This window comes from Musca domestica, unplaced genomic scaffold (genome assembly GCF_030504385.1).
Source record: "Musca domestica strain aabys unplaced genomic scaffold, Musca_domestica.polishedcontigs.V.1.1 13, whole genome shotgun sequence".
NCBI classification, from domain to species: domain Eukaryota; kingdom Metazoa; phylum Arthropoda; class Insecta; order Diptera; family Muscidae; genus Musca; species Musca domestica.
The window spans coordinates 5,837,236-5,850,027 of NW_026712172.1; the positions used below are offsets into that span (position 1 = coordinate 5,837,236).

The 12,792-nt window shown below is 35.7% G+C and overlaps 1 long non-coding RNA gene across 1 annotated transcript; it reads right to left on the reverse strand.

The window, feature by feature from the left end:
• Positions 1 to 3,788: 3,788 nt before the first annotated feature.
• Positions 3,789 to 6,010, reverse strand: LOC131800752 (uncharacterized). Its single transcript, XR_009341523.1, has 2 exons — positions 4,558 to 6,010; positions 3,789 to 4,494 (listed from the first exon to the last, which is right to left on the reverse strand). It is a non-coding gene; the product is annotated as an uncharacterized LOC131800752 (long non-coding RNA).
• Positions 6,011 to 12,792: the final 6,782 nt, after the last annotated feature.

Genomic DNA, 12,792 nt, shown 5'->3' on the forward strand with positions numbered 1-12,792 from the left:
TCTGAATTTATTCGAAAGATAGCGTGATTACAACAGACAGACAGACAGACAGACACACAGACAGACACACAGACAGACACACAGACAGACACAGACAGACACACAGACAGACAGACGGACATGGCTAAATCGTCTTAGAATTTTACGCTGATCAAGAATATATATACTTTGTTGGGTCTGACATGAGTATTTCGAGGAGTTACAAACGGAATGACAAAGTTAAACGGAATGACAAAGTTATTTTAAAAGATGAACTGAAATTCCCAAAATGAAAAATTATATCCCTAAATTAAGTGATTTATCTAATATCAAGAAGCACTATGTGGGTAGGTATCTTCTGAGAAAACAAACACTAAATTCCTAATTATTGGAAGATTAAACTTTCGCCACCCAATCTGGCTTGCAACCTTCGAAATGAAGTCATGAAATGATGACACTAATTAGGCAGTGCCCCAAAGTGGGGTCCATTATAAAACATAAATATATAAGGGTGAAATAAAAAAAAAACTTAAAGTCAAACGCAATAATTTTTACATTTTTATACCCTCCACCATACTATGGAGGGTATATTAACTTTTTCATTCCGTTTGTAACTCCTCGAAGTACTCATGTCAGAACCATCAAAGTATATATATTTTTGATCAGCGTAAAATTCTAAATCGATTTTGCCATGTCTATGACAGAAAATTATCTGTGCAGGTCCATGTCTTCGTATAGCCCCCATATAACGGTACCTCCCGATTCAAATTTTGTATTTGAGATTCGTAATGGATACAACAGCCTACGACAAAAAAATGTCTGTGCAGGTCCACGTCTTCGATAGCCCCCATATAACGGTACCTCCCAATATTCGGTATTTTGACGATTTTAGGTACAATTGTTTGAGATGTCGTATTTGAAGTTCGTAATGGATGCTACAACCTGTGACGGAAATTGTCTATGCAGGTGCAGGTCTTCTCACAGCCTCCTCCCTATATGCGATATTTTGATGATTTTAGCTACATTGTTCACCGTTTATTTCAAGTTTCGAATTTGAATATGGTAATGACTTATGGAAAACAAGGCCTATGTAGGTCCATGTCATATAGACCCCAATATAACAGCTATATTCGGTATTTTTAAAATTTTAACAGAATTTAAGGACTTTATTTTTTGAAAATTTCCAAATTCGTTCCAAATTATGGAGGGTATTCAAAGTTCGGCCTGGCCGAACTTACTGCTTTTTAACTTGTTTTAATTGTATTGAATCATAGCAAATATGTCGAAAATAGCATAAAATTGTATAATAGGTTTAGATTTCTTCAAATTGGTCACTTTTGGCACGAATTGGCCTCCAAACGGCCAATGAAACCGTTACACGCTGCCCAAATGTTGCTCTGCGGTATTATGGCCCATACCCGGCGAAGCACTTGCTTGAGGTGATCAACACTTTGGTATTTTTTAGTGCTAACCTTGCTTTCCAAAATACTCCGGACACAATAGTCCAAAGGATTGGTAACCGGAGATTTTGGTGGCCATTGTGCGCTGGAAATGAAGCGAAGAACCTCATTTTGTAACCATTCTTGGGTGGCGCGTGCTGAGTGCGATGGTGATGCCTCCAGTTGGAATGTCCTAGATCTGCGGCCAAAATTTTTGCGTGCCCAAGGCTTTAATACACCCTCCAGAATATTTTTGCGATAATATTCGGCATTTATTCTGATCTAACCATCGGCTATATGGCGGGCCACACCATCACAATGGCCGACGCTTGAGTTCTGGTGGCCAACCGAAGGTGCACATTTTCAGCTGACCCCTTTGGCAAGTAAACACGATCATTTTGTTTGTTTACAAACTACTGGACAACGAGTGTTTTCTCATCGGAGAAAACCAAATTCAATACTTCACCACTCGTTCACTCGGCCAAGCGAAGCAACTCGTTAGCTCTTTTGAGTCAATTTTTTTTTTCTGTTCCAGTGTAAGTTCTTGCACGAAAAACTTTTTTCCTGGAAAATTCTCACCAAAATGTTTTTGTACGCTTGTAAACAATAAAATGAGCTGTCACTGGAATAATTTCAACAACTGTCGGACGAGATGTTTAGAAACGATAGTGATAAGGATTTTGAAAATATTGACATTTTTGCAGTGTTTGTTTATTTCTATGTAGACACAAATGCCAATTCTGTGGACGAAAAAGATAGAACGATAAAATTTGTCATGAGGTATGCGATAGGTAGGCGGAATACGGTGGGGCTATCGCTACATCGCGCATTAGTAATACAAAGTAATAACATTTTGATCGATAAGAACTTGAGTGAATTCGGGAATCCATATTTATAAAATTTGCCATGAAGGTTTTTCTTTTGTATGTAAAGTATCTCCGTCTCTCTGTCCGTCTGTCTGTCTGTTGAAATCACGATACAGCCCACATTATTTGATATAAAACCTAAACATTCGGCAGAACAATTTGTATTGTGTCTATGAGGGTTGGTATTGAAAATTGTACCTACCGATATTCGGTATTTTTAAGATTTGTGCCTCCACCATCTGGTACAAAATTGGCAATTTTCAAAATATTAAAATCCGTATAAAATTCTGTTAAAATCTTAAAAATTCCGAATGTTGCCGTATATTAGGGTCTATACGACGACGTGGAACTGCATAAGCAACTTTTGTCATAAGCCTGCACAGTGTAATGTCCAATCTCGACTCTCATTGATACTTTGTAAGGATATTCAATCCTTGGCTTGAGTCTTATCAAATGAACAGAAAGGATATTTAGTAGTAAGGTATTGATAACTAGTTCGAAAACAATCAGACTGGGAGCCTTTAATTCGCTAGCTAACAGTCGTGTATGGGGGGGGGGGGGGGGGGTTCGTGTCTGTTATTGATCTCAAACAATATCCTTCGGACATAAACAAAAAAATATTTTATTGTAGACTCCCGAGATATAACAAAAAAAATTTAAATTTGGATGCACTGGTTTTCTGGCCAACTATTGTACCCCGGTTGGTCCAGATCATAAAGGAAAGCGGTCGGAAAATCAATCTAGATACTTGTATAAAGAAACTCCTGATGTTTCTTGGAGTTTGTGCCTCTTAACCCTTCCATGGTCTCAATGGCATAATGTTTTGTTGGGACCCCTAATGCGATTTCCTCCCTTCAAACTACCTCACCACAGTAAGAAAACTGATTATGGTTTAGAGATTCATCTTGTTATTACAAGGTGTATTTAGATATAAGCCATTAAAGGATTCTAGAAAATTAAATAATTCAAGAAAATATAATATATATATAACAGAAGTGGTTATACATTTTGAAATTCATTTGCTTTAAATGTAATGATTTAAAACTAATTTCTTTAAAGCTATTTTTGTATTATGATTTATAAATATGTACTAGATTAAAGACAACTTGTCTTTAAACGAATCAGATGGATGAAAAATGTATATCTAGGATATTTCATAAATCATAAATATATTCTATAATTTTTTTGTAATAGATATATAAATGTTAAGGAAATGTATTCAGCTATTAAATTCGTTAATTTAATATGCATAAAAAAACTAAAACTGGATAAGAAAAAAATGTTTCCTAACGTTAACTAATTTTGTGGATGTATTCGAGAGAGATACATATATTGTGATACCAAAATTACAAAAAAAAAACGAAATTTTAAGGTCCTTTTGGGACAAAAAAAAATGGTCTAAAGGACAATATAGAAATTTTAAGTTTTCGGAAATATTTGATCCTTTCAAATACATCATTCAAATATTTCAAATATTGATTATAATTTACTTACTTACATCGAATTTCTTATTTTTTTGAGTTTTTCTCTTGTTTTTGTGTTTTCTTAAAGATCTGGACAGCTACATACATTACATTGGTGTGATCGACGAGGCCTCGTAGAACATCTTTGTATGTGTTGTTGTGTGAAGGAAGGATAATGCTTATTTTCTCTGTAGGATTAGAAGTAGTAATAGTTAATCATTTGAAATGTATTGCATATGTTCAGGAGAAATTCATAGAAATTATGATATAATAATTTAAAAGAACTTATCTGACTTGATTTCACAAATTTTATAAATACAAATTGTAATACTGCCGGAGGTGGGATTCGAACCCACGTTACTGGTTTCTAGACGGCGAACAAAGCCAGCTTCCTACGCCCTGGGCTACCGCCGGTGTTTGGACACGGTGTTTTATAAATAGGTTTTGTGTATTTACAGCCACGACCTTGGTTCAATCATCGGAACACTCCGTCACTCGGTTGAGAAGTTATTTTAAGAAATCGGATTTGTCTATGTGAGGTCGTAAAGCTTGGCTGAAGGCATGTAGCCTTACACAATGGCCGGTTTTACACAATTTCCAACTGTTGATAGATTTCCAAGGAAAAAACGGTTTTGCCGTCGGTAGTAATTAAGATAGTAGAAAAAATTGTCCAAAGCAAAAAAGGTGAAAATGATGTTCCAACTGGCGGTAAATCTTGTTAACTGGATAAGGACAATTGTGGAAAATCTATAAAAATAAAATAACTGGTCTAACACCAAACTTGCATAGCATTTGTACGCCACTGCTTACCTTGTTTTTAATTTATTACTCTTTTGGTTTAGTGAAGTCGATGGACTTCGAAAAAAAAATCAGAGGTCTTTTTTTTTTGGAGAAACCTTTTAAATAACTTTTTGTTAGTTTTTTCAATCCTGCTTATTTGTAGCGCTTAAAAAATACCTTGAAATACAGTTTAGTTGTGTTTTCCAAGCAAATTGTGGAACCAATTTTACATAAAGTTTCCGGATTTCTTTGATATTTACGGATTTATATGCACTTTTTGTTAAGTTTAAAACAAGCAAAAATGAGTTGGTTTTTTTTTTCTCTTCGCTTAATTGTTGTTCACACTATCAGAACGAGGAAGCAAAAGAATGATTGTCGATTTGTTACAACTGAGGAGAGTGCCAAATTCGTGGTATTTGATTTTCACCACCAACATGCAATATTACGGCGAATTTAATTGACAATACACACGTAATTTATACTTTAGACGGACCGTTAGTTACTACTACATAGCTCGGAATTAATAGCTCCGCCTCTTATCCAAAACCGTAATATCGTAAAAAAAAAAATATTTAGTTTTACAAAATAAAAATAGTTTGTTCTAACCGGGAATTGATCACAGGTCCTTACGCCCCGGAGTCCAGCACGCTTCCTCTGCGCTAACACTGCATGTGTGGCCGGATTGACACAATACTGGGATTAGCAGATTGGTTACATTTCCTGTTACATTTTCCATTAAGAGATAACAAAATAGTGATGCAAAATATAACGCAAAAAAATGTAGGGCAAATGAGCAGTAGTATCCCAGCACACAATTTTAATACCATTGGCTAGGTGAGTTATTGTCGGAGCGTAGTTTCTCACAAAACCGAGTAATATCGATCTTTGAATTACGATATTAATCGGAATCAGAATAATTATGACCTTATGTCTTTGGCGTGGTAAGTCCCGATAAGATTACCATTTAAGTCCTCCAATTCGTAATAAACGTTTCCAATTTTTTTTCCGGACTTTGGCTGGTAGAAAAATGGGAGCAAGTTTAGCGTTAAATTTCTTTTCCGCATTGCTTTGTGCAAAATTGCGTCTGAAAACAGTTTGGCCAACAGTATAACTTATGGATCTAGTGCGTAAATTGTAATGGTCTTTATTATTTTCATGTGCGGCCGAAATACTACTTCGAAGGTCCTTCCGAAGAAGTTGAAGCTGATCTTCTTTAGAAAGATTTAGCTGGGGTTCATCAAGTAATTGCAGGTTTTTCAAGAGAGCGTAGGTATCTCCATGGGTGACCATGTTAAATCCAAATGTGGCAAAATATGGGGAACATTTAAGGGTTTGGTGGAGAGAATTCCTTAAGGAACAACTAATATACGACAAGTATTCATCCCATAGACGTTGATCTTTCTTCAGATATGCCCGAATACTTGCAATAATGGACCGGTTGACGCGTTCAGATGCGTTAGCCTGCGGCGAATAAAGAGCTGTGTAAATGTGTTGCACTCCGAACTTTGTTAAAAAGGAATTGAATTCGTAAGATTTAAATTGGGTACCATTATCACTGACAATTTGTTCCGGTACAGCAAATGCATGGAAAATATTTTTCAGTAAGAATTCTTGAATAGGAATTGAAGTTAATTTCTTAAGAGGACATAACCAGTGGTATTTTGTCAACTGATCAAGGACAATAAATAGGCCTATGTGTCCATTTTTTGAGCGCGGATAAGGTCCTAAGATATCTACATATAACCTTTGAAAAGGTCTAGTTGTTTGGACCAGCTTCCCCATTTCGGGTTTCAAAATGTAATTAGGGTGTTTGGAAATTTTACACGTTTCTCAAGTTCGGATGTATTCACGGACATCGGTCACCATGCCAGGCCAGAAAAAGTGACGTCGAATAAGGTCCAGGGTTTTTGCCATACCACCGCTACAGGACTGTTATGGAACCTTTCTATCAAGGAGTGTCTCATTTTTTCAGGAATCCACAATTTCCAAGCATTATTTGTTTGGGCTGGATCACCAGTATAGTGATCTGTTCTGATATATACAAATTTGTCTATTAATTTAATATCGGGATATTTTGAGGAGTTATTCGTAATTTTATTTCTCAATATTTGATAGTCGTTGTCATTGAAGAATGGGGAATCTAATTCTATTTCGGGTTCTATTTCGTCTATGGCTGAAATCTCATCAACAGGTATCCTAGACAGGACATCGGGCACTACATGATCCCGTCCCTTTCTGTGGCTAATTGTGAATTTATAAGGCTGCAATTTGAAAACCCATCTGGCTAATCTACCTGTTAAGTCAGGTTGTTTCATCAGCCATAAAAGTGATGAGTGATCAGTCACGACCTCAAATTCTTGTAATTCAAGGTAGCACCTGAATTTTTTAATGGCCTCAATTGCCGCTAGACACTCCCTCTCTGTCACACTATAATTTCTTTGAGCGGTGTTTAGTTTTTTAGACATGAACGCAATTGGACGTTCGCTGCCATCATCGTCAATCTGTACCAGTACTGCCCCAATGCCATAGTCTGAAGCGTCACAATGCAAGTAGAATTTTCGCGTGAAGTCAGGGTTTGACAAAACAGGTGCAGTGGTTAATAGGTTTTTGATGGTCTGAAAGGAATTCTGAGCTTCAGGAGTCCAATGGAATTTCTTTTTTGATGACAAAGTTTCAGTGATGGGAAATGTGATAGAGGAAAAGTTCTCAATAAACCTCCTATACCAGCTGGCTAGGCCTAAAAATCCTCTGACCTGCTTTACATTTTTGGGTACAGGCCAGTTGGCAATCGAATCTACCTTTTCAGGGTCCGTTTGAATACCCCCATCCCCTATAACATAACCCAAATATTTTGTTCTGGTTACACAAAATTGTGACTTTTCAATATTTAGGGTTAGATTGGCTTTTCGAAATTCTTGGGACAGACGAACTAATATGGCTAAATGACTGTTAAAGTCTTCAGAAACAATAACGATGTCATCTAGATATCCGAATACACAAAATCTAAGGTCTGGCGGAATAATCATGTCTACAAGCCGGCACATTGTCTGAGGGGCTGTGCAGAGCCCGAAAGGCATCACTACAAACTGATACAGTGGCCTTCCGGGCACTGTGAAAGCTGTAAGTGCCTTGGACTCCTCTGACAGGCCAATCTGCCAGTAGGCATCTTTTAAGTCCAGTTTGGTTATAATATTTGCCTTAGGCAACCTCGCAAATATACCCTCAATACTGGGAAGCGGATACGCATCCTTCCTGGTGACTTGATTCAATTTTCTCGCATCTAAACATAAGCGAATTTTATTGGGCTTTACGACTAGTCGCATAGGTGACGACCATGCAGATTTAGAAGGCTCTATGATTCCAAGCGACAATATACGGTCGATCTCCTGATACATTAAATGCTCTACAGCCGGAGAAACCGGATAAAATCGCTGTTTAACGGGCTTGGCGTCACCTATGTCGATATTATGTTGCAAATAAGAGGTTCTACCTAGACCTTGCTGGGTAAAACTTGGAAAAAGTTCTATGATTGTTTTCAATTGCACCTGTTGATTGGAGTTTAAAGGATATTTAACATCGGAATTTGGAATTAATTCAGATTTGGAGTAAGAGGACTCTAGAGTATTATCGAACAAGACGCCCGTAGATTCTACAGATAAGACATCAGGCAGTTGGCAAGGCCTATCCGACGGATTGCTAGTAATAGAATTATCAAATACGTCAGGGGCCAATGCGAAGGATTTCCAAAAATCTAGACCAAGTATCAGGCGTTGTGTTATGGAGGGCACTATTAATAATTTCAATTTGTGAAATTCTCCACGAAAATGCATATCAACACTCAAATATCCTAGTGTTTTTTGAATGGATCCATCTGCAGTCCTGACCGCTGTTTTTCCTGGGATATATTGGGGATAACTTGAAAAGTCCTGTGAGGCTAAATCAGATCCTATGCAGGAGATATTAGCACCCGTATCTAATAGACCATATTCAGTAAAATTAAGGAATTTCACTTTGGCATACAACCTTTTATCGGACGGAGAATTGACTATAGTAGAAATGACGTATTTTAAGGATTGTTTTCTTCGTCGAAAATAAAGTCGAAGCCGACAAGTGGACCTTTTTGGACGCTTAGATTTTGTGGTTAAAGGTTTTGATACAGAAAAAATTTGGTTGCGTTTCTCAAGATAGGTTTGATATCTTTCATGATATGGACGAATTGGGTAGAGATATTTATGAACAGTTTTTTCTTGATTTATATCTGGTTTAAGTATAGTGATATTAGCTATGGGGTATTTACTTGGAGAGGGTTCAGGTGCGACTTGAACTTTTATGGAATATTGCTGTTCTGGTTTAGTCGTAAGGAGTTTTTTGACTGCATAGAGACTTTTCTCTTAGCACATTTCACACATTGTGGTTTGTATATATTTTTAGAACCACATCCATAGCAAAATACTTTTCGATCCTTGAGACAATCGTCCCAACAATGACCGATTTCATCGCAGTTCCAACATTTCAAAACATATGGCTCTTTATTGAGGGCATCTATACAAACATCCTTATTTGGTTCGTCAGAAACTATTCCGTCCGATTGTAGTTCGGCAATATTTCTTTGAGCTTTTGAGGTTGTATTAGAAAATTGATATTTCTGGCTTGAATTTTTTCTATAGTAATCCTCATTCATTAAGTTTTCTCTCATTTGTACCAGTTTCCTGAGATGAGGAATTGTTAAAATTGGGACATACAGAAGTTCGTGACGAATATCTGGCCTCAGATTTCGTACAAGAATTTCTACTAATTCCTCTTCGGGAATTGGCTGTCGAAGTTTGTCAGCTATTAAACATATAGCATCATAAAATGAATCAAAAGATTCGCCTGGTCGCATCTTTCTTCCTCGAATAGCTTCCATAAGATCAAAATTGGATCTAAGATCTTTAAACTGACAGCGTAAAGCGCCACAGAATTCATTCCATTGAATGGAATCCACATTTTTGTGGTACCTCCAGTACCATTCTTTAGCTTTGCCTGTTAAAATTATGGGTAAATTCTTACAAATATAAGTAAAGTTGTCATTCAAATGTTCTTTAGTTAGAGTCTTGATCCGATAAAGAAATTCATCAACAGATAGCCCACTGCTGGAACCATCAAATTGTAAATTCCAGTTCTGGATAATGAAAGTTACCCTATCTGGCCGTAAAATCTGTGAATTTGGTTCAGAACTAGAAGGTTTAGAAATATTGAGGGGATTCTCATTATCAAAGTTCGGTTGCTGGTTTAAATTCACACGAGAATTGTCATTCCTTGAATTAAGGTTTCTTGGAACAGAGGAAGTATTGGTTTGAAACTGAGTTCCAATGTTAAAATTTTGAAGAATTTTAATTATATTTTTTTCAATAATTTGATTGAGTTGAGAATAATCAATTTCATTGGATTTATTTGTGTTGGGATCTCGAATGTGAGCATTTTGTATTGGTTGGTTTTGCTCCGCATTTGAGAAATTCATAATATTATTGTTGTTGTCATTGGAAAATATCTGAGAAGTAGAATCTTCTATTAGTTCGTTCATATTATCCAAGTTATTGCTAGCATTGAGGTTTTCTGAGAGTAATGTCCGACTCAAATTTCTCGTCATTGGGGATTAGTCGCCGTACCACGACCTTTCCCACGATAAGCTGGGCGAGATTTTTTTATGGTTCCTGTCTGGGTTGACATCTCATTGGATTCAACACAATTAATAGGATACTTTCTCAGATTTGATAGTTCAAATGTCTCCTTACACAAAGGACACTGTGAAGAATTAGCTAAAGCTAGTTCTATGCAAGAACGATGGAAAATATGTTGACAAATGTCAATAATACAACACTCTTGAATTTGCGAATTTATCGCGCCTTGGCAATAATGACAGTTCAAATTCTCATCAACTGAGGTTCCACACTCCAAATTAGGATTCGGCATAGGACTTCTGAGTATCGACATTTTAAAGTTTAAAAATAATAAAAAAACAGAAATGAAAATATATTTTCTTTACGAAAATAGATTAAAAATTCAAAACAAAAATAATATATAACCACACGTTTCTTACTTTTGTGGTGAGGCAATAGTGAGGAAAATACTGCTGGGTATCTAAGAATTGATTAAGAAATAATATCAAACTGGGCTATGGAGTAATTATAGGATTATAGACTGCTAACTATAAGACAAACCATCATTCTACAGATCCTCGAACTGATATTTTCGGACTTGGATTCGCCCCAGCAAAACCAAAGTGTATCCAGAATAAAATCAGGATGATGATAACTAAGTCTTGTAGAAAGGAAAATCTATAAGCCGGTAATTTACTTGAAGTACTTTTAACAAAACTACTTTGACCTCATTTATACAGGTACAGAAAAGATTGAAAAAGGGACATCCCGGTCAGAAATTTCCGAAACCATCAGAAAACTGATAATCCTGAGAGCCTTTAACAATTATTCCGTACTCTGGCCATGACGGAAAAGAAATTTTAATAAAAATATTTGTTAAGGAAAGTTAGGACGGAGGATGTATGGGACAATTCGCTCTTTAAGGATAATGCAAACACATTTTTATATGAACTTGAATTCTTATTAAAGAATGCTATTTCGCTATAACAAAGGATAATAAATTCCTTAAAGGATTCGATTTTTTTCGCCCCACGTTGGGCGCCATTCTATTTATGCAATGTCCAATCTCGACTCTCATTGATACTTTGTAAGGATATTCAATCCTTGGCTTGAGTCTTATCAAATGAACAGAAAGGATATTTAGTAGTAAGGTATTGATAACTAGTTCGAAAACAATCAGACTGGGAGCCTTTAATTCGCTAGCTAACAGTCGTGTATGGGGGGGTTCGTGTCTGTTATTGATCTCAAACAATATCCTTCGGACATAAACAAAAAAATATTTTATTGTAAACTCCCGAGATATAACAAAAAAAAAAAAAAAAAAAATTAAATTTGGATGCACTGGTTTTCTGGCCAACTATTGTACCCCGGTTGGTCCAGATCATAAAGGAAAGCGGTCGGAAAATCAATCTAGATACTTGTATAAAGAAACTCCTGATGTTTCTTGGAGTTTGTGCCTCTTAACCCTTCCATGGTCTCAATGGCATAATGTTTTGTTGGGACCCCTAATGCAATTTCCTCCCTTCAAACTACCTCACCACAGTAAGAAAACTGATTATGGTTTAGAGATTCATCTTGTTATTACAAGGAGTATTTAGATATAAGCCATTAAAGGGATTCTAGAAAATTAAATAATTCAAGAAAATATAAATATATATAACAGAAGTGATTATACCTTTTGAAATTCATTTGCTTTAAATGTAATGATTTAAAACTAATTTCTTTAAAGCTATTTTTGTATTATGATTTATAAATATGTACTAGATTAAAGACAACTTGTCTTTAAACGAATCAGATGGATGAAAATGTATATCTAGGATATTTCATAAATCATAAATATATTCCATAATTTTTTTTTTTGTAATAGATATATAAATGTTAAGGAAATGTATTCAGCTATTAAATTCGTTAATTTAATATGCATAAAAAAACTAAAACTGGATAAGAAAAAAAATGTTTCCTAACCTTAACTAATTTTGTGGATGTATTCGAGAGAGATACATATATTGTGATACCAAAATTACAAAAAAAAAAAACAAAATTTTAAGGTCCTTTTGGGACAAAAAAAATGGTCTAAAGGACAATATAGAAATTATAAGTTTTGGGAAATATTTGATCCTTCGAATACATCCTTTTTTAAGGACCCATATGCAAATATTTCAAATATTGATTATAATTTACTTACTTACATCGAATTTCTTATTTTTTGAGTTTTTCTCTTGTTTTTGTGTTTTCTTAAAGATCTGGACAGCTACATACATTACATTGGTGTGATCGACGAGGCCTCGTAGAACTTATGCTTATTTTCTCTGTAGGATTAGAAGTAGTAATAGTTAATCATTTGAAATGTATTGCATATGTTCAGGAGAACATGATCCCGTCCCTTTCTGTGGCTAATTGTGAATTTATAAGGCTGCAATTTGAAAACCCATCTGGCTAATCTACCTGTTAAGTCAGGTTGTTTCATCAGCCATAAAAGTGATGAGTGATCAGTCACGACCTCAAATTCTTGTAATTCAAGGTAGCACCTGAATTTTTTAATGGCCTCAATTGCCGCTAGACACTCCTTCTCTGTCACACTATAATTTCTTTGAGCGGTGTTTAGTTTTTTAGACATGAACGCAAT